This window comes from Panthera pardus, unplaced genomic scaffold (genome assembly GCF_024362965.1).
Source record: "Panthera pardus isolate Hobbes unplaced genomic scaffold, ASM2436296v1 HiC_scaffold_16, whole genome shotgun sequence".
Classification (NCBI taxonomy): Eukaryota; Metazoa; Chordata; class Mammalia; order Carnivora; family Felidae; genus Panthera; species Panthera pardus.
Window position 1 is genome coordinate 15,213,054 of NW_026526721.1, and position 20,061 is coordinate 15,233,114.

Genomic DNA, 20,061 nt, shown 5'->3' on the forward strand with positions numbered 1-20,061 from the left:
GTCTTTTCAGAGGACTGTAGCTTATTTAAATTTAAATAACTTTTTTTTTTTTTTTGCATCCAAATGACTTTAAGATGGTTCTAGAATTCCCAGGATAGGAATACGAAAGACTTTTCGGCCAGTCTTTCAGTGCTGCCCCCTACCATCACTCACTTTTGGTCACGGTCTGCCCTGTTTTAAAATATTTCTTTGCTGTTTAACAAGGACAAAATATGGATCAAAACTCCAATAAAACATGCATTCACCTGCCAAGCACTGAGCATCGTAAGGAGATTTAATCAACGTGATAAAAATCTGGTCTCTAATTTAAACTATGGCCATAAGGTATCCGTTTGACACCCTGAGGACTCAGTTTCTTAAATAGTGAAAAGCAACACCAGAAAAGGATAAGAAGTATCTTAAGGACAAGAAAAACAACAAAAAGAATATTTTCAAGGAACGTTGAGCAGCCCTGCAAGAGAGCCCCGCTGAAGCGGCCACGGGAGGGATCAGGACTGACCAGCGGTCTGCGGATTAGAGTATTTGTGGCCCTGATCATGCAGAAAGCCTTTCCAAGGGAAAGAAGCCTAGTAAGATTTTTAAGGAGCTGGTTTCTAAATCTTCAGCTTCCCCAGTAATCTTTCCTAAAATCCATCTGCCTAAGAATGTAGGCATCTCCTCAAGGCATCTCCATGGCGGGTTGACCTTCTCGCCTTAACAAAAGACAGGTCAGCCTCTCGCCCACCTAACCTCCTGGCTCTCTGCCCTAAGGGGATAACGATTCCCCAGGATTGGTTTCCAAGGTCCTGAGATATCACAAATCCCTTCCGAGGTCAGATGCTTTTAAATATTTTGCTCCCAAAACATTAGAGGAGGGTCTAACTGAATTAGCTAATGGTACAGCAGTCCCCCCTTACCGGAGGTTTTTCTTTCTGTGGTCTCAGTTCCCTGTGGCCCACTGAGGTCTGGCAGCAGTTGGTCCTCCTTCCGGGGTATTGAATATTAGCTAGGTCACAGTGCCTGGGTCACTCCCGGCACTTCTTCTCATCAGGCAGGCGTTTCATCATCTCCTACCAGCGCAAGAAGAAAATTGAGTCCAGTGCAGTAAGATATTTTGAGAGCACATTCACGTAACTTTTATTCCAGTATATTGTTACAATTGTTCTCTTAGTTATTGTTGTTAATATATTAAACTTTATCACAGGGATGTAGGTACAGGGGGAAAAAAACAGTGTAAGTGCGGTTTGGTACTACCTGCAGTTTTAGGCATCCGCTGGGGGTCTTGGATGGAACCCCTCATAGATAATGGGGGGAGCACTGTACCCTTTGATAATGGCTTGCTGGGGGTTTTTTTTAATGTTTTTTAATTTATTTTTGAGAGAGAGAGACTGACAGAGAGACAGAGAGAGAGAGGGACAGAGTGCAAGTGGAGGAGGGACAGAGAGAGAGGGAGTTCCAGAACTTGAAGCATCCTCCAGCCTCTGAGCTGTCAGCGCAGAGCCCGACGTGGGGCTTGAACTCACGAACCATGAGGTCATGGCCTGAAAGTCAGACGTTTAATGGCTTACTGTTTGATTTTGGCCTGTGACACTAAAGGCATTCAAAGGCTCTAATGGCATTGCTGTAATGACAGTTTCCCCATTCCCACCCCTTGTTGATGTGAACAAGATTTCTGAGCTAGGGTGGTTGGAAAGACTAGTTAGGGTAAAATAGAAAAAGCACCAGGAATAGTACATGGTATCCAGTAAATACTATATGAAAGATTGTTGCTATGATAACTGTTACATTAACAAGATATTTTAGTGATCTATAATTACAAACATTCTATTTATAAAAATTATGACTATATAGGGGCACCTGAGCGGCTCATTCGGTTAGGTGTCTAACTCTTGATTTCCGCTCAGGTCGTGATTTCACGGTTCCTGAGATCAGCCCCAGGTCGGGCTCTTTGCTGACAGCCCAGAGCCTGCTTGGGATTCTGTCTTTCCCTCTCTTTCTCTGCTCCTCCCTGTCTCTCGGTCTCAAATAAATAAATACTTAAAAAATACTTTAAAAATTATGAATATGTAAATTACTAAAAAATATATTAGTTATAATTAGCTATATTCACCAAATTAACACATGCTGTAAATATATGACATATTAATGTGCGTCCAGTGTGCCAATGTGTGTTTGTTTTAGAAAATACAAAAAGTTGGGGCGCCTGGGTGGCTCAGTCGGTTGAGCGTCTGACTTCAGCTCAGGTCATGATCTCACAGCTCGTGAGTTCAAGCCCCGTGTCGGGCTCTGTGCTGACAGCTCGGAGCCTGGAGCCTGCTTCAGATTCTGTGTCTCCCTCTCTCTCTGCCCCTAACCCACTCGCATTCTGTCTCCATCTCTCTCAAAAATAAATAAACATTATTAAAAAATTTTTTTAAAGAAACTATAGAAAGTTTATCCATTAAACATTTCCAGACCATAAAAATGTATTATTGTAGAATAAAATTATGTGGAGTAAGATGAAGGGGAAAAATGTGATCATGTAGAACTATTTACAACGTATTATGTTTTTTAAACAGTCAATGTAGAGGTAAAGTCACCTTGGTGCTTATATTCTATTGAACACGTTACATAGAAGGAAGTAATTATTTTAAAATGCCAGTATTTTGAGCATGCTGGAAATTATACTTTTCAGGTACTTAAACACATTATGAACATTTAGCAATATTCTATAAATTTATTCTTGGGGGAAGGGAGGTTGTATGAGAAAGATATTTATTATAAGGAATATAAAGCGATTTAATACCAGGAATTGGCTCCCTTAATTACGAAGGTTGAGAAGTGTCACTGTTGTTCACAAGCTGAAGATCTAGGAATGTCTAGGCTATAATGCAGTCTGAAATCAAAGTACTGAGAACCACATGAGCCCGTGGTAGAGTTTCCAGCTCAGATCTGGAAGGCTGAAAACCAGGAGCACAAAAGGCTGGTAAAGACCAATGTCCTGGCTCAAGCAGTCAGACAAGAAGGAAGAGGGATGAATTTCTTCATCTTCTCCCTTTTGTTCTACACAGGCCCTCGGTGGATTTGATGATGGTGGGGGAGGGGAGGACAACTACTTTTACTCAACGTACACGTTTAAATGCTTGTCTCCTCCGGAAATACCCTCACAGACACATTTAGAAATCGCTTTTACTCTGGCCCACTCAAGTTGACACATAACATTAGCCATCAAATATATTTAAGTAAATACATTTGAAGACCTCTGGTTCACACTCTATGAAAGGAAAACATGATCTCCTCCACCCTTCCTCGCCCCCACATCCTATCAGAGTAACTGTCAGACACAGCTCTGCCTTCTCCTTACCTCTTCTGAGACTTTTTTTCCAATGCCCTACGATCTTATGAGAAACGCAAACTCTTCAACAGAGTTCACAACCCCTTCAAATCCTGCCCCACATCCCTGTCTTGTCTTCTGTTCTGTAATTTCTGCAATCCTCACAAAACCACTGGCCATGGGAATGACTCACAACCCACCTTCTCCTCTTACTTCCCCACACCTCTGGTGTCAGGAGCCCTCCCCCTAGAACGCCTTCCTCCCCATTCTCGTTGCATTCAAGTCCCTGTTGAAATGTCACATTTCCAGAGGGGGTCTTCCTGGACCATTCTGTCTAAAATAGCAACCTTGTCTCAGTCACCCTTGATCCCTCACACTGCTTGATTTTCAATCACAGAACTTTATACTGCCTGGCGTTATATTAAATATCTTATTTTTAAATGTCTTTTTCCTCCATTAGGCTATAATTTCCATGAAGGCAGCAATTTCGTCTCACTTTTTCACTCTGTTACACCCATTGCCTCCATGGGCATGTTGTAGACACTCAATAAACATTTTAAATAAATGTATATGAAGGAAAATGGATCACATTTCAGTCTAGATCCCAAGCACAGTTTAATTTTGCAACAAATGTGTTTTGACTTGAATACATTACAAAAGGCTGTGTTATTATTTATAAGAGCAAGGGCTAGTCTCCTTATCTGAAGATATTTTGGCAAATAATGGGTTATTTTGTTTCTAAAAGCAGCAAATTTATGAATAAGAACTTCAGTTGATTAAAATTCCCTTTAAATTCTTTGACTTTGTGATAATTTAAGATGGACATATGCATTAAAAATAATCACCTTGTACAATCCATGAATTTCTTTTTTTTTTTTTTTTCAAGTATAGTTTCCCCACAGAAACCACTTGGAGATGTCAAATCTAAACTAAAAAGAAAAATCCTTGCATTTCCCCCCTCCCCAAATTCATCATTAATTGTTTCCACATAACTTATTTGTAGAAATCTCTCGGGTAGACAGTGTCACTTTTTGTTTTTTACCAATGCCAGTTTCACTTCTGTGTGTGGCAAAGAGATTTGCAAAAGAAGTTAACTGTCCCCGAGGGGTTGCAGGGCGATTGCCCTGCTGTCCTCTGGGGCAGGATGTGGTTAACACCTAGGTATGTTTGTTTATTCTGAAATGTATTACTCAGAATTTTCTCAAAGGTCGAAAGGTGATGCATGTTATAATTGGGAAAGATGACTTTGTAAGAGAAACGCATAAATACACACACTCACACACACACGGTAAGGGATTAGGAATGTATCAATGTGGGAAGTTTACCAAATCAGTTCATCCAGGTCTGTTTCTTCCCAACACAACCTGCTTCTGCTTGCTTCTGTCCTGTGTTCTGTCCTGTTTTTTTTCTTTTAGACTAGTTTCCTGGGCCAGCTCTGTGATTGCCCTGAGCCATTTCTAAATAATCTTCTCATGCAGTTTGAGTGGGGTTGGCTTCCCAGGATCAAATAAACAGAGTTTCTCAAGGAGAAGAAGAGTTTACAACAAAATCAATATGGTATAAATAAAGTTATCTTAATAGGAGACAAACGAGTAGAGGTGATCTTGCTGTGTTATGGCACTTAGAATACTTCCCAGACCTGTGTTTTGGATGATGATTACTTCTCACAGAAATGTTTGCTAAGAACACCTCTTTTGTCCATTGCATGAATGCTAACGTCATTTTAAGCCCAGAGCTTGGGTCGAAAACTTTCCTGTGACCTCCACACTTGGCACCTGTCATTAGATGGAAAACAGGGATTTGTATTAAAAGCTGGGTTTGCACAGAAAGGCCAGTAGAGTCTGCTTTAATGTGATGGCACAGGATTTTCAGTGACTATAGGAGAGGAAAAGCTAAAACACCGACTAAAGAATTAGTTATTTCCAAGATTTGGGTATGGCTGTGGGACAAGGAGGCTCTAACTGATGTGCTAAAAACAGTTTTCTCTTTCACTTCTCCTTCTGGAATGTGCCCCTTTTATTTTGTCATTCTTGGCTTGGATCCCCACTTCTCAGGCCTCCTCTGTCGTTTCATTCTGCCTGAGTATTTCCTTTCCAATATTTTGGCTGAATGTTCAGCTTTGTTAGCAGAAATGCAAAGTGAGCGCTTTGAAGCATTACCCAATAAAATCCAATTTTAAACAGTTAGAGCTACAACTCCCCCCATCCTCTGGGAAATGAGCCTTCAGTTTCTTTGTGCTTCAGGCAGAAACGCTGGAGCCAGAATTATCGCTCAGGCCAGAGTCTTGCCAAGACCGTCAGATAAGCCACCTGGCGAGGTCTGGCAGGCCACATTTAAAAGGGGACTTCTTGGAGAAGATGAAACTGCCTTTTGAAATTGTTAAGCATCAGTGACTCTTATATAGTATTGGCTAAATCATAAGTGGGGAGTACATCTGAAGGTCTGAACATATGTATTCTCTGAAAGAACCCACATTTCTTTAAGTGGACGATAAAAGACATTTTGTGAGCAATGCTAACAACGTTAAAGTCTCAAGAAAACTTTTCCTGTCATAAAAATGCCCATTTAATAAATATTTAGACTAAGTGTTAAAGCATAAAGCCCCGAGGCTAACAATACCAGTTGACACATAACTATTTGATTTCTATAAACTTTTTCTGAGGAGGGAAATATTACTCTATTCACTTCACAAATAAAGAAACAAAGATCCTGAAGGAACTATCTACAGTCAGCAACTGAGAATTTCAACTGGGGATAAAACTATCCCTTGACATTGTGGCCATGTTGCTGTTACCTAGATAAGTTAGGGATGCGGTGGCCGTTTTCTTGCTCTCTTTTTACCCCTGTAGTTGCTTTCCTGGCCATAGATAAAGGAAGACTATGTTTTTAAAAAAAATGGAAAATGATCTGTAAACTTCTGAATAGGCAGTTTACAATATTCTGTGTGCAATCATCCCAACGAATTCTTAAAAAAAATTAATGTTTTTATTTATTTTTGAGAGAGAGACAGACAGACAGAGTGTGAGTGGGGGAAGGGCAGTGAGAGGAGACAAAACCTCAAGCAGGTTCCAGACTCCGAGCTGTCAGCACAGAGCCCAACATGGGACCTGAACTCATGAACCGGGGGCTTGAACTTATGAACCCTGAGGTCATGACCTGAGCCGAAGGCAGAAACTTAACTGACTGAGCCACCCAGACACCTCATTCATCCCAATGAATTCTAATTCTTTTCTACATCCTTGGCCTTAATTTCATTTCTGGGCCATAGTAAGGGTGAAAACTTGACTTGATTTATTTTCATATTTAACCTAACCTTCCTGAAATACTGTAAATGATCATGATCTTTTCTAATTCCTTCTCTCATCAGCTTTTCTGTGGAACTAGGGTTCAATCTCTTCAAAGATGTTTCAAATTTTTAATTCTCCACAGATCCACTCTCAACAAAAGTATGATATTCTGGCTACTTACTAATATCCACATATCCTCTTATCTCCCAGAAAGGTGGGTAAAAAATGAAAGTTGTCTTTTTTTAATTAATTTTTATTTATTTATTTTGAGAGGGAGAGGGAGCAGGGGAGGGGCAGAGAGAGAGGGGGAGAGAACCCAAGCAAGCTCCACACTATCAGTGCAGAGCCTGACTCTGGGCTCAGACCCACAAACCATGAGATCATGACTTGAGCCCAAATCAAGAGTTGGACACTTAACCAACTGAGCCACCCAGGCGCCCCCAAATGCAAGTTGTCTTAAGTCACTTGAAGATTTTGAGTAGAATGAGGAAAGAAAACATTTTTGGTTATGAAATAATGTAAGACAGGGAAGCATAATTTGTCAGCATAATGAAATCAGGGCCACCATGAGCCCAGATGGCACCTTTGTAAGAATTAGAAACAGACCCCTCTCTGAGGGAACACAATAGAACTTGGCCCTTTCCTGCCCCCCTTGACCCACTGAACGACTTACCTTGGGAGAAACAGCAGTAGACTTCACTGAAAATGAACACATTTCAAAGTAAATAACAACTAGAATTTATACATACTTGTAATTATTTATCAGTGTTTTTTATAGGACAGATAGTTGTCTAGACACCAGGGATATGAATACAGCAAAAGAGAATGAAATAAATAAAGTAAGTCTTTTCTTCCATGAAATGCATGTCTTCTTAAGGGATATGGAAAATAAACTAATAAATATGTAATATGGTAGTTCTGATCCATGCGATGAAGAACAATGAGGTATAGGATAGAGGAAGAGAAAGCAGACAGTCTAGTGATTTGGGGTGTGCCATTTATTATCAAATTTGCAAGGAAGTCTCTTTGAGATAGTAACATTGGCTTGGAGACAAGGCAATTCTGGGAGTGCCCAGGCTGTGGGTCTCTGCATGCCAGGCAGAAGAAGCAAACTGTGAGGGCACTGAGCTGGGAGCTCTGTGTATGTGGGAAGAACTGTGAGGAAGCTATCAGGTAGGAGCAAAATGGCAGAGTTGTTAGGAAACAGGATGGAGAGGTCATTGGAGCTAAGTCAAAAAGACAGTAGTGGTTAGAGCATTCGGTTAAGTTCTGAGTGACAGGGGAAGCCATCAGAGAATTTTGGGAAGAGGAATTTTGTGATATAACATGGCCAGTCAAAGGATCACAATAGAAAATGGACTGATGAGCCATGAGGCCAACAGGAAGGACAAACTGGAGACCATGCAGTGATCCTGGGAGGAATGTCAGTAGCTTGGAGGGAGCAGCATCGGTGGAGGTGCTTGGAAGGATTATGTTGCTTTCTCTCATCAACAAAACCTCTTCAGGTTAGACCAGTGATACGCTAGAGCTGGTTTGTACCAGCTCCTAAAAGGCAATTCTTAAATTTTCAGGAATGTTACAAGCCTGTTGTTAAACACAGCCATTATGAAAAAATTAAATTGTATAAACTTACAGTCAAAGATCTTATAGTAAAGACAAAGTTAATAAATATCAAAAAGGCATCACATCCTAATTATGTCATTCATTCACTGCTATCTATATCTTCAGGGTTTTTTTGCATCTATTGTATCCATATGGTAAAAATACCATATAATGGTGTACTATTTGCATATCTCTTCCCAATTCTGTGTTGGGTGACATCATGTCAGTAGATTAAAATTAATCATGATGATAAAGACAATGTGGTAATTTACATACAATGAAATATTAGCCTTTAAAAAGAAAGAAGTTCTGCTATTTGCAACGGTATGGATGAACCTGGAAAGTGTTATGCTACACAGTTTCAGTTATATAAGATTAATAAGTCCTAGAGGGGCACCTGGGTGGCTCAGTTGGTTAAGCGTCCGACTTCGGCTCAGGTCACGATCTCGCGGTATGTGAGTTCGAGCCCTGAGTCGGGCTCTGTGCTGACTGCTCAGAGCCTGGAGCCTGTTTCAGATTCTGTGTCTCCCTCTCTCTCTGACCCTCCCCCGTTCATGCTCTGTCTCTCTCTGTCTCAAAAATAAATAAACATTAAAAAAATTTAAAAAAAAAAAAGTCCTAGAGACCTACTGAACAGCATAGAACTATAGTTAACAATAGGGTATTATATACCTTCAAATTTGCTGAAAGGATAGAACTTATGGTAAGCATTCTTACTACACAAAATAATAATAATAATAAATAAAAAGGATGGAAGAAAAATTTTGCAGCTGATGGATATGTTTATGGCATAGATTCTGGTGATGATTTCATTAGTGTATATTTATCTCCAAATTCACTCAGTTGTGTATACTAAAATCACAGTTTTTTTACATGTCAATAAAGTGCTTTTAAAAATTGGCCATGATGGGCATATTTACCCCATGTAAATCTATGTCTAGAAACACTAAATATCAGAGGTTGATGTATTGTTTTGCTGATTGTTTAGACTCAAAGTTAATAATCCAGATTTAACTTAAAAATGTACCATGTCAAGTGCTGAAGTTAAATGAAATTTCGGTTTAATGAATACAATTTGTTCAAGAGTGGGAAATAGCTCAACAGCAAATCACAAATTTAATTAGAATATTTTGGGGGGGAATTAGTGGATTGGGTGCAACTCCATTTGTTAAATCATTGTTAAATTCCAATTTTAGGTTACCTACAAATGTAAAAGTTTAGCAAAAATGTTCTGCAAGAATTCATTGGTTACGTATATGGAATTTACAAAAATTGGTAGTGTTTATTTCATTATTATTTGTAATTTTTTTGCTACACATTCTTACGCCAGTAAGATTTATAATAAATGTGTGTACATATGCATGCACATTTTTGAGAGCTGGTTATACCAATCAACCTCTCTATAAGGCTCCCCTATGTGACATTTGGAGACTGAAAATCAGCACACAAACTATACATGGTCAATCAAAATTCAGAAAAATCTCAAAATGTGGGGCAAATGTTCACTTAAGGGTAAGTAGCAAGCACCCAAGGAACAACCCTGAGAAAGCATCCTCCTCAGCCAAATGTAAGAGTGGAGCATAAACTTCACTCACCTCTTCTACATAAATCAAAATCAATGTCACATGCTTCTTAAATGGAAATACTTCTCAGTGACAACCATGGAACATATTCACACAGCACCATCACACAAAGTTTTTCACATGATTTGTTCACCAAGAAATCAGCCATAGATACTGCCTATTAAATTGTTATCGTTTGGATCTTCTGTGACATTTGGTCACACAAAACTATGACATGTTTAAAGGGATATATTAAGTTCATGATAAATCAGGCTGTATTTTGTTTTGATCCAAACCTGAACGAAGTAAAGGTACTAGCTCACCCTTCCACTTGCCCCCTTCTATATTCGCACAAAGAATTACCACAAAGAATTCCCCAATGCATGGAAGCCACTAGGAACTTCTTTTAAATGTTTATTTGTTTTGAGAGAGCACACATGCTAGCGGGGGAGGGTCAGAGCGCGTGGGAGAGACAGAATCCCAAGAAGGCTCCATGCTGTAAGCACAGAGCCCGACATGGGGGTCAACCTCACAGACCTTTTGATCATGACCTGAGCAGAAACCAAGAGTTGGATGCTTAATTGACTGAGCCATCCAGGAGCCCCAGGAACTTTTTCTTTTTTCAATATACTCTTGATATTCATGGGATAAAGCTAATGGTACATCCTTCTAATGATGACATTTTAGATAGTTGACATCTGACAAATTAAAGCTTCTCTGTCTTACAACAAAACACAGCAATTAATCCACTAACAAAGTCAAGACAGATTATTAATACTCATGATTGCATCCACTTAAGTTGCCCACTTAAGACACATCACTTGAAGAGAAGCAGCAATTAATGATCCGTTATTGTGAACCACAAATCATGGTTACCAACTTCAGTGGTTGGGGGGGAAAAATAGTGACAGCAGGAATGGAAAGCGGATAATTAACATTGTATCCACTTGACACTGAAAAATGTTGCCTTCAGCTCGTATTTTTGACAACGCTGTGTGGGTTTTGTACCTTTCCCCAACACCTAAAACCTGGATTCTTTATGTCAGGAGGAAGGACTTTCGTAGGATGCCAGACTTTCAGTGTTAAAACTGGAACAGCCCCTGGTAAACATCCTTGGTACACTAGGATGGCTGGTCACCCTACTCTAGGTGGAGATCCAAAAAGAAGCTGAAATACAGATCATATAAAAGAAAGGAGCAGGGGCGCCTGGGTGGCTCAGTCGGTTAAGCGGCCGACTTCGGCTCAGGTCATGATCTCGCGGTCCGTGAGTTCGAGCCCCGCGTCGGGCTCTGTGCTGACAGCTCAGAGCCTGGAGCCTGTTTCAGATTCTGTGTCTCTCTCTCTCTGCCCCTCCCCCATTCATGCTCTGTCTCTCTCTGTCTCAAAAATAAATAAACATTAAAAAAAAAAAAGAAAAAGAAAAGAAAGGAGCAGTCTAGGATACAGTGGCTATAAAGTCATGACAGCAAATGAGATCACCCAACATTTGTACAAAAGGAAAGAGAATGGTAAAAGGAAAAAGAGGAAAGAGAGAAAGAAAAAAAAATAATATATATATATATACAGAGCAAACTGAATAAAAAAAAAGCTAATTTAATAAACTAGAAGAAATTAGAAGAGCCATGGAATAGAGAAGCAAAACTTCAGCTGAGTTCTATCTTGTGAATGGCAACCCAAAGGTGATTCTGTGAGATGTGTCTTTGGTTGGTGTCATTATCTGAAATCTTAGATGCAGTCTCTAAGAAATTTTCATTTTGAAAGCTCATTTACATTAAAAAAATATTCTTTAGAATATTGATACAAAAATTTTATGTAAGAAAATCTACATATCATTCCTGACATTTTTTTGGGTAGTGTTGAGATTATATTCTCACCGCTTGCCCTGTTCTACATGTATATTTTAAAACCCTACATGAGAAAAATTCCTTCAGAGCGGTGGTAGAAAAATACAATAATTATCATAAGTGGTTCATGTCAGCAGTGGAAAGTGGAAAAATAAATTTAAACACCAATTATATACTCTGTAAAGCTAAACAGTGCCTTCATATATAGACTGGCTAACTGGGGATTTAGGCAACGTTTACAAATTACTGGGTGTACTGCCATAACTCTTACAAATTCTGCTTTCCTGGAAAAGGAGACCAGACTTAAAGTAATGTAATAAAGCCATTGGGGAAATGTAGAAACTATCATAGATGCTCTATAAAATAATTTCAAAGCCATGCATCTTGGCATTTAGCTTTTTCTCTCATTTCAGGAGGTGATGAAACACTGAACGTGGGTTATTAAAACATCTTAATTTTTTTTTCATAGATATCCACAAGCATTTAAAAACAGCCAGAACTGGGGCGCCTGGGTGGCTCAGTTGGTTAAGCATCCGACTTCAGCTCAGGTCATGATCTCACAGTCTATGAGTTCGAGCCCCGCACTGGGCTCTGTGCTGACAGCTCAGAGCCTGGAGCCTGCTTCAGATTCTGTGTCTCCCTCTCTCTCTGCCCCTCCCCTGCTCATGCTCTGTCTCTCTCTGTCTCAAAAATAAATAAAAACATTAAAAAATTTAAAAAAAAACACTGCCAGACCTTGAAGTGGCTCAGTTAGTTGAATGTCCAACTCTTGATTTTAGCTCAGGTCATGATCCCAGGGTTCTGGGTTTGAGCCCTGTGTCAAGCTCTGTGGAGCCTGCTTGGGATTCTCTCTCTATTTCCCTCTGCCCCTCTTTTCCATTTGCACTCTTGCTCTCTGTCTCTAAAATAAAAAATTAAATAAGTAAACAAACAAACCAGAATTCTTAGACACTCACAGTTGGTTTTTAAGCTTGTAATGAAAAGTCAATCTGAAATATAAAGAATCACCCCTTATATATCCATAACACTTCCGGAAACCTCATCTCTCTCAACTAGACTTATAGACATGAAAAATACCTGCAAATGAGGAACATCGAAGAAGGCCAGGTACTGCATCTATCTCATAGGTGAGATTCTTAGGCATTCACTGTCATTATTACCTAACCCACGGTTCTCACATAGCCTGCATAACTTACTTATTTTTTTTTTTTATTGCATATTGCCCTACTTACCCTGCTAGAATATAAGCTCCCATGGCAGGATCTGGTGTATCATTCACTGATTATCTCAGGAGGTGCCTGTAGATGGTCAATAACTGTTGTCGTGTAAATGATAGCAGATAAAACAAACAAACAGTGCCCCATGATTGGTGGTCTGGCTGGCATCCCTCCTGCCTGAAAGTCCTGAGCAATGGGTTCTGGGGGAACCAGCGGCACAGGCATCCTAGTTTCTGAACACCAGGCTTCCAAAGGGAGCTGCTGCTGCTGAGGTCCCCGCCAGTGTTCTCCCTGTGCCCAGCAGCTCTCCCACAAGGTGCCCCGCAAGGAGTTGTTGTCAGGGCCTATGAGCTTCCTTCTGATCTGTATTCACAGCCTCCACCCGACCTGAGGAACTCAAGGAGGGCTTTGAAGTTATCTCTTAACTTCCCTCTTCTGACTTCTCTGCTTCCCACACATGTAACATAGGAGAGATCCCCGGCCTCCATCACCCATAAAACTCCCTTCTTTCCTCAGCACTAAAATAAATAAATAAGTAAATAAATAAATAAATAAATAAATAAATAAGTAATAAAAATATCTAGAACCTTGAAGGGACTTGAAACTCTGGGTACAGAGGGTGGTATTTCCAACATATCAGGTCAAAGAAAGTTTGGGGTGGAGAAAGGGAGGGGTGAGGATCACCTGGGTCCCCAATCATAATCGATCATCTCATTTCTTTGGAGAAAGAAACTCTGAGTTATAATTAGTGAAAATCAGTTTCAACCCGGTCATAAGCTGGACTCTGCTTATATGATACAATCTCTTCCTTCACATCATTCCACTCACATTTTCCAGTACTCCTTCCTTGTCCATGCTGCCTCTTACCTCAGTACTCTTTATTCTTCTCTCCTCCTTAACATCATCTGAGATATTTTATGTCAGGTGTGTATTTTATGCATTCATGTTATTTATTATCTCCCCTTTTCCACTAGAATATTAGCCCCATGAAGCCAAGGAATTTGTCTGCTGTGTTATGTCAGGACATAAAACAGTGCCTGACCCATGGCAAATGTTCAGTAATTATGTGGTGACTGATGAAATAAAAAATTTAATTGACAATTGCATTCTCTGTATAAGCTATTATGATGTACCTCTTCATCAACCGTGATATAATGATTTACAGCATTGACTATGACTAACAAGGCTAACTCTCAACTTCCTCACTCCCACAGCACTTGCTCATGGATACTGTCCAACCATTCAGGCCCCTTGGCCCTTCCTTCATCTCCAAACTAATTGTCTATTATATTCTTCCTTTCTTCCTTCTTCTGCCTAGACCCCACTCTGCCTCATGTCGAATTTCTGCTCTCCAGTTCATAAAACCCTGCTAATCTTGACCTCCTATCACACGTGTTCTGTAGTTTCCCAAACCTACATCATTAAATCTATCCTAAATCCCTAAGTAACCAACCATCATGGGAAAAGATGTGGCTGTGTGGATGCTTTTACAATACTGTGGCTTTGAACTTCAGCTGAGACTTCAATGCTGCTCAGCAGGATTCATCACTGACCTTCTCTGTTCTGCTCTCTACTCTTCTACATGGACAATGACAGATATTGACACATAAAACCTCCTACTTTCCCCTAGCCCCTTCACTTTTCCTTAAGGAAAGGCCTAATCTCATATTTTGAGGAGAAAACAGAAGCTAACAGATGTGGATTTCCTTAACTTTCACCTATCCTCCCTCACAAACTTCTCTCTCCCCACATTCATGTTGTGCATCCTGGGCACAACATGGGCAGTCTGGTTGTCTCCTCAGATACTGGTCAAATGACCCATATCAGGGGTTGGGTCTGCCGGGACTATGCAAAGACAGTAGTTTATACTCTGCACAGCACTGAGTAGAGAGGATTCTAATGTAATTGTCAACATATAATCTCTCTATGACATGTCTTATAATTAGAGAAAATTCTAATATTCTCTATGTCTGAAATGTCATCTTCAAAAAACCAATGTGATGAACAATAATCCTCAAATTTGTCATTTTAATTTAGCAAATTATACTAAGACCTGAAACTATATTCTTATCCTTTGCTCCATTTCTAAAATTTGATCCCTAAATAATTAAGTAGATAGATTCAAGTATGTACACATATATAAATAATATCAGAAAACTGTAACCGACCTAAATATTTCTCCATAAGAAGGATTAAATAAATTGTAATAAATTTATACAGTAAGGTTTTTATACAACCATTAAATGACATATTGAGAGATTTTTAATGACGTGAAAATGATCACAATGTAATGGTTTTTGAAAAATAAATTATATAAAGCTGTATATAGAATTTAACAATGTTTTAAATATATATATTGAAAAGAAATACCCCAAAATTTTAAGTAAGGTTATCTCTTAGTGTTAAGTTTATAGGGTATTTTTATTTTATTCTTTATATACAATAGTATTTCAACAATTGTAATAAGTCGTATAATTTAAAAGTGTATTATGAAGCATACATATTTTCACTCTCCATTTTGGAAAATACGTGTATGTATATATATATAATAGATATGTGCGTATATAATCTATACTCTATGTGATTAGCTATAAAGAACACTTTGGCTTGTTAATATCAGGTAAATTATCTATCAATCTAAAACTATGAGAAAAAAATAAGGATGCTTTAAAGAAGCTTTAAAAATGGATTAAGAAAACTGACAAGGAGTTCAATATTCTGGCACTGCAACTCTGCTTATTTTCATAAAATGCAATTTTTAAATGTTCACTTTCCTCTGTTCACATGAAGACTGATAAATCTCATTCTGTCCTGCCTGCATTGGTTTGAGGATCAAAATGGGCATTTCCTCTTCCTCATGACAGGAGGGGCTTTTTAAGCAGACCTAACACAAAAGCTTTTCCTCTTAATCTCCCCATTTTGACATAAGTGAATAATAACCATCCTGCCACCTCGAACCAGATCTCATTCAAATGGGTATTAAAATCTCTTCTGGAAATGTATTAATGCCCCAGTTCTGAGATACCTTAGGGAAAGTGTTATAGTGTAAAGTCTGAAAAATCAGAAATCCACCCCTGGTTTGCAAGTGGGAGGCAGACGAGACAATCATTTATTATAGAGAAAAAAGGTAATGCTCTATTGGGCTGTTACAAAAGCTGTAATTTTATTTTGAAGTTCTCAAGTTTTGTTCTCCTGGTTTATGGTTTTTATGCTAAAATTATGGCTTTGTAATGGGTTGTGAGGCATACTTTATGCACTATCATAATTATAAGCTATTACAGTTCATTCTTTGTATCAGGATGGTTTTATGGACATTTAAATGAAGTTTCTGACAATGAAGCTACGACTCTAATAGTACTACATTATGGCTACACCTGGTGGTATGCAGTCTCTGGGTTTTTCTATTATAAACCATTGTGGGGAGGAGGGTGGGATTTAAACTCTCAGCTGCTTGCCTCACACTGTGCTCCAGCACAGACAGGTAGATTTATCAATCCATTTGTATTTAAATAACTTATATGCTTTTTGCCTCACCAAACTACAAAACCATCAAAGAGAAAAATCACCCTGGTGATTTCAAATTCTTTTTGCCAGGGAAGACACCTGAAAGTTTGAAAACATAAAACGCCGTGAGTCACTCATCATTTTCCCTTGACGTGGAAATGCAGCCTTGACATTTTGTGGCTTCCTTTCTCTAACATGTTTATGTATCAGAAATGATCTGTTTGCATGTGCCAGGGCCCTTTTTCACAGCATTTACGATATTTATTATGCTTTTGGTTTCTTATTTCTTATTTAAAAGCTGTTGAAGATAGGCGTCTAATTCACAATCTCTTACAATGGCATTCGATGAGAAGATGTTTTTCCAGCTGGGCTGTTGGCTGAGTAGACTCTTAGATAAGATGTAATTAATAATTTTAAGCATCTGTGTGTCAGTAGAATCTTATTTTGGGTGATAAAGGAGCCAAGGGTTCAATAGCTTTGTAAAGGAATTCCATTGAAGTTGACTGAGAATTGCATAACAATATAAAAATGGAATTAAGGGGCACCTCGGTGGCTTGGTCGGTTAAGCGTCCGACTTCGGCTCAGGTCACGATCTCGCGGTCGGTGGGTTCGAGCCCCGCGTCGGGCTCTGTGCTGACAGCTCAGAGCCTGGAGCCTGTTTCAGATTCTGTGTCTCCCTCTCTCTGTAACCCTCCCCTGTTCATGCTCTGTCTCTCTCTGTCTCAAAAATAAATAAACGTTAAAAAAAAAAAAAAATTAAAAAAAAAAAAAGAAAAAAAAAATGGAATTAAGTACTGAATGCCAAATTTCCACTTCAAATGACCTTCAAGAAAAAAAAAAAATGAAGGAAATCCAATTGAGTAAAAATAAAAACAAAAAAACAAAAAACAAAAAAACAACGAATTAAGAAGACATTTTGTGCTCCCACAAAGCAAAAATGTGAGAAGAAGCATTTACTTAGGGCTCCTGTAGCCCCTTAATTCAGGTCTTATTATGCATAGGAATTAGAGCCCATATGGTCTTCTATCACATTGTTCCACACCACTGGGAAAGTATTTATTTCATCAATGTGAGCTAAGTATTTTTAAAGCATTACTGAGAAAATGCAGCCTTCTAAAAAAACCATAATGTATTCTTTAAAAAGAAGTCAATGGCATCATAAAAACATCTCACCCATATTTGGTTGTAGGAATCTGTTTGGCTTTTCCATCTTAAAGGACTCCCAGTTCTTGCATATTTTAACACATACATAAAACTGTAAATGGGGGAGGGGTGCAGCCTGTTTTCACTCAATGTTTTAGAATTCACTAATGAAGAGGAGAATGAGGAACTCCAAATATATAAGAAGCCCTCAGTGGATGATGAAATGAATCCTACCAGATTGATAATTGCCCAGTAAGACTCAAATCTCAGACACCTGACCTAACTTTCTCCTACAGCACAGAAAGTACCAGTGACGTAAGCTGTTTTCACAGGGAGTTATTGCATTGTAATTATCCACATCATAAAAATGAATCAGTTGCAAAATTCCGGACATTGAAACAATCATTTTGACTGATTTGGTGCTAGAGGAAGTATCTGGTTAATTGCTTGGCCATAAGCATTGATTTGGTGGTTGAGGTTATATTCATATTAAAGCTATCTTTTGCTGTATACATAGCCCAAGTGAATCTCGAGAAAATTACTTATGTATATCTCTAAAAGAAGACTCAGCACTTCAAACCAATTAGGCACAATATTTCTGGGCAGTTATTCTTGTTGATTATGTGGGTTCATGTGTGAAAAGTGAGGGATACAACCTGTGAATCAAATTGTGTTATTCCAACCTCTACTGGAATTTACACACCACAGACATAGGCTAATGCTGAGAAAGAAAGGGCAATTCGTTTGCATAGAGTTGCTTGGGTAGACTTTAGAAGTCCTACCCAGAGTAAAAACGATAATGTAGTTAGAAAAAATAGAAAAGATAAAAATATCAGGAGTACAATCATTCCACTATCTACCACCAGAAATATTTATAAAGGCTGGTCCATTGTTCCCTATGCATAACTGTGAATATGTTTATAGAATCATTTAATATTAAGAAACTTGCACTCTGAAACAGTGTTTCCTAGCTTCTCTGATAAAAACCAACTGGGAAACTTATTAAAGCAAATAAATAAGTGAATTTTGGGGTCACTCACTTGGATATTCTGGCAATCTGTTTATCTGTTGTTGTGTTTTAATAAGCTCCCCCTGCCCCATGCCCCATGATTCTTGCCGTCTGAGAAGTTTGAGCAAAGTTATCCTGAAACAACTGATGAGGAAAATGAAGGCCAATAGCTTACAAATCTGTAAAGCACTTGGAAGATTAAATGATTAAATGTTTCTCAAAAGTAAGTAGCTGTAATAAGTTTAATAGTTAAGATTCTAGGGGTGCCTGGGTGGCTCAGTCGGGTAAGCGTCCGACTTCAGCTGAGGTCATGATCTCACAGTCGGTGAGTTCAAGCCCAGGGGTGGGCTCTGTGCTGAGAGCTCAGAGCCTGGAGCCTGCTTTGGATTCTGTGTCTCCCCCTCTCTCTCTACCCCTCCCTCACTCAAGCTCTGTCTTACTTGCTCTCAAAAATAAATAAAACATAAAATTTTTTTTCAAAATAGTTAAGATTCTATACTAGACACGTCTATGCAAGGACAAAATTCCATCAGCTAATATTTCCACTTATTTGCTGAAGAATATCTTAGCAATCTCAAATTTCAAATTAGTGAAAAGGACGAATGCAATTTATTTTTTCATTTGAAAGAGAAAATATCCAACTTACGCATTTAAGCAAGTAAATATTTTAAAATATCTTCTTAGCAAGTAATCGATATTGCTTGAAGAAAATTTAAAATTGAGAGAAAGAATAAAGGAAAAGTCATCTATCATCCAATTTCCTAAATTTAACTGCTATTAACATTTCATTAAGTATGTTTCTAGACATTCCTAGTCATAGAACCTTGATTATAATTAGTTTCTCAACAAATCTCAAGTCAACATTTTTTTTTTCTCATGTGATTAGAGCATACAAAAAGGCATGTTGGCAACTAGCAAAATGAATCGATGGGAAACAGAGAGGGAATTAATGCTATTTTGGTTGTGTAGCTCTTCAAATCCTTTTCATATAATGTATGTAAAAACATGTATTTTTCATTCTTTAAATCTTTGTTTCAACTACCAGCTAATCTTAGCTCATTTTTACAGAGGCTGAAAAGGAATATAAGAGGATCACTCTTGCTTTTTAAATTTATTTTCCTGATAATACTCTCCAACTAGGCTATTGTTTAGAATGAAGCAACCACAAAGTGGCCCCTTTCATCTCTGCCTTGATCAATGTGTTACTTCTAATTAGAGCGATCATTATCCACGAGGACCACAGGGAAATCAGGACACGTCATTGTGTAAGGCGTAGGCCCAGCAAAGCTCTTCTAAGGTCAGAAATTTATTTTAATAAGACCAACTTATCAGTGGACCTTCTGAGAAACCTAAACTGCCTGTAAAATAAGCATTTTTCACCTTTTCAATGAGGAAAGATACCTCTCTTTACTAATTTTATGATAAAAACCTCTTTTAAAAAATGTATTGAGGAATAATTGACAAATACGCTTGTGTATATTTAAAGTATACAACATGATATGATATCCATAAATGTAGAGAAACGATTATCAAAATCAAGATAATTAACACATCCATCATCTCACATAGTTAACACTATGTGTGTGCTATTATATATATAT

At 38.5% G+C, this 20,061-nt stretch overlaps 1 protein-coding gene across 7 annotated transcripts in view; it reads left to right on the forward strand.

The window, feature by feature from the left end:
• The window catches only part of GRIK1 (glutamate ionotropic receptor kainate type subunit 1), a 370,160-nt gene that overhangs the window by 185,623 nt on the left and 164,476 nt on the right, over positions 1–20,061 (forward strand). The window lies entirely within an intron of this gene.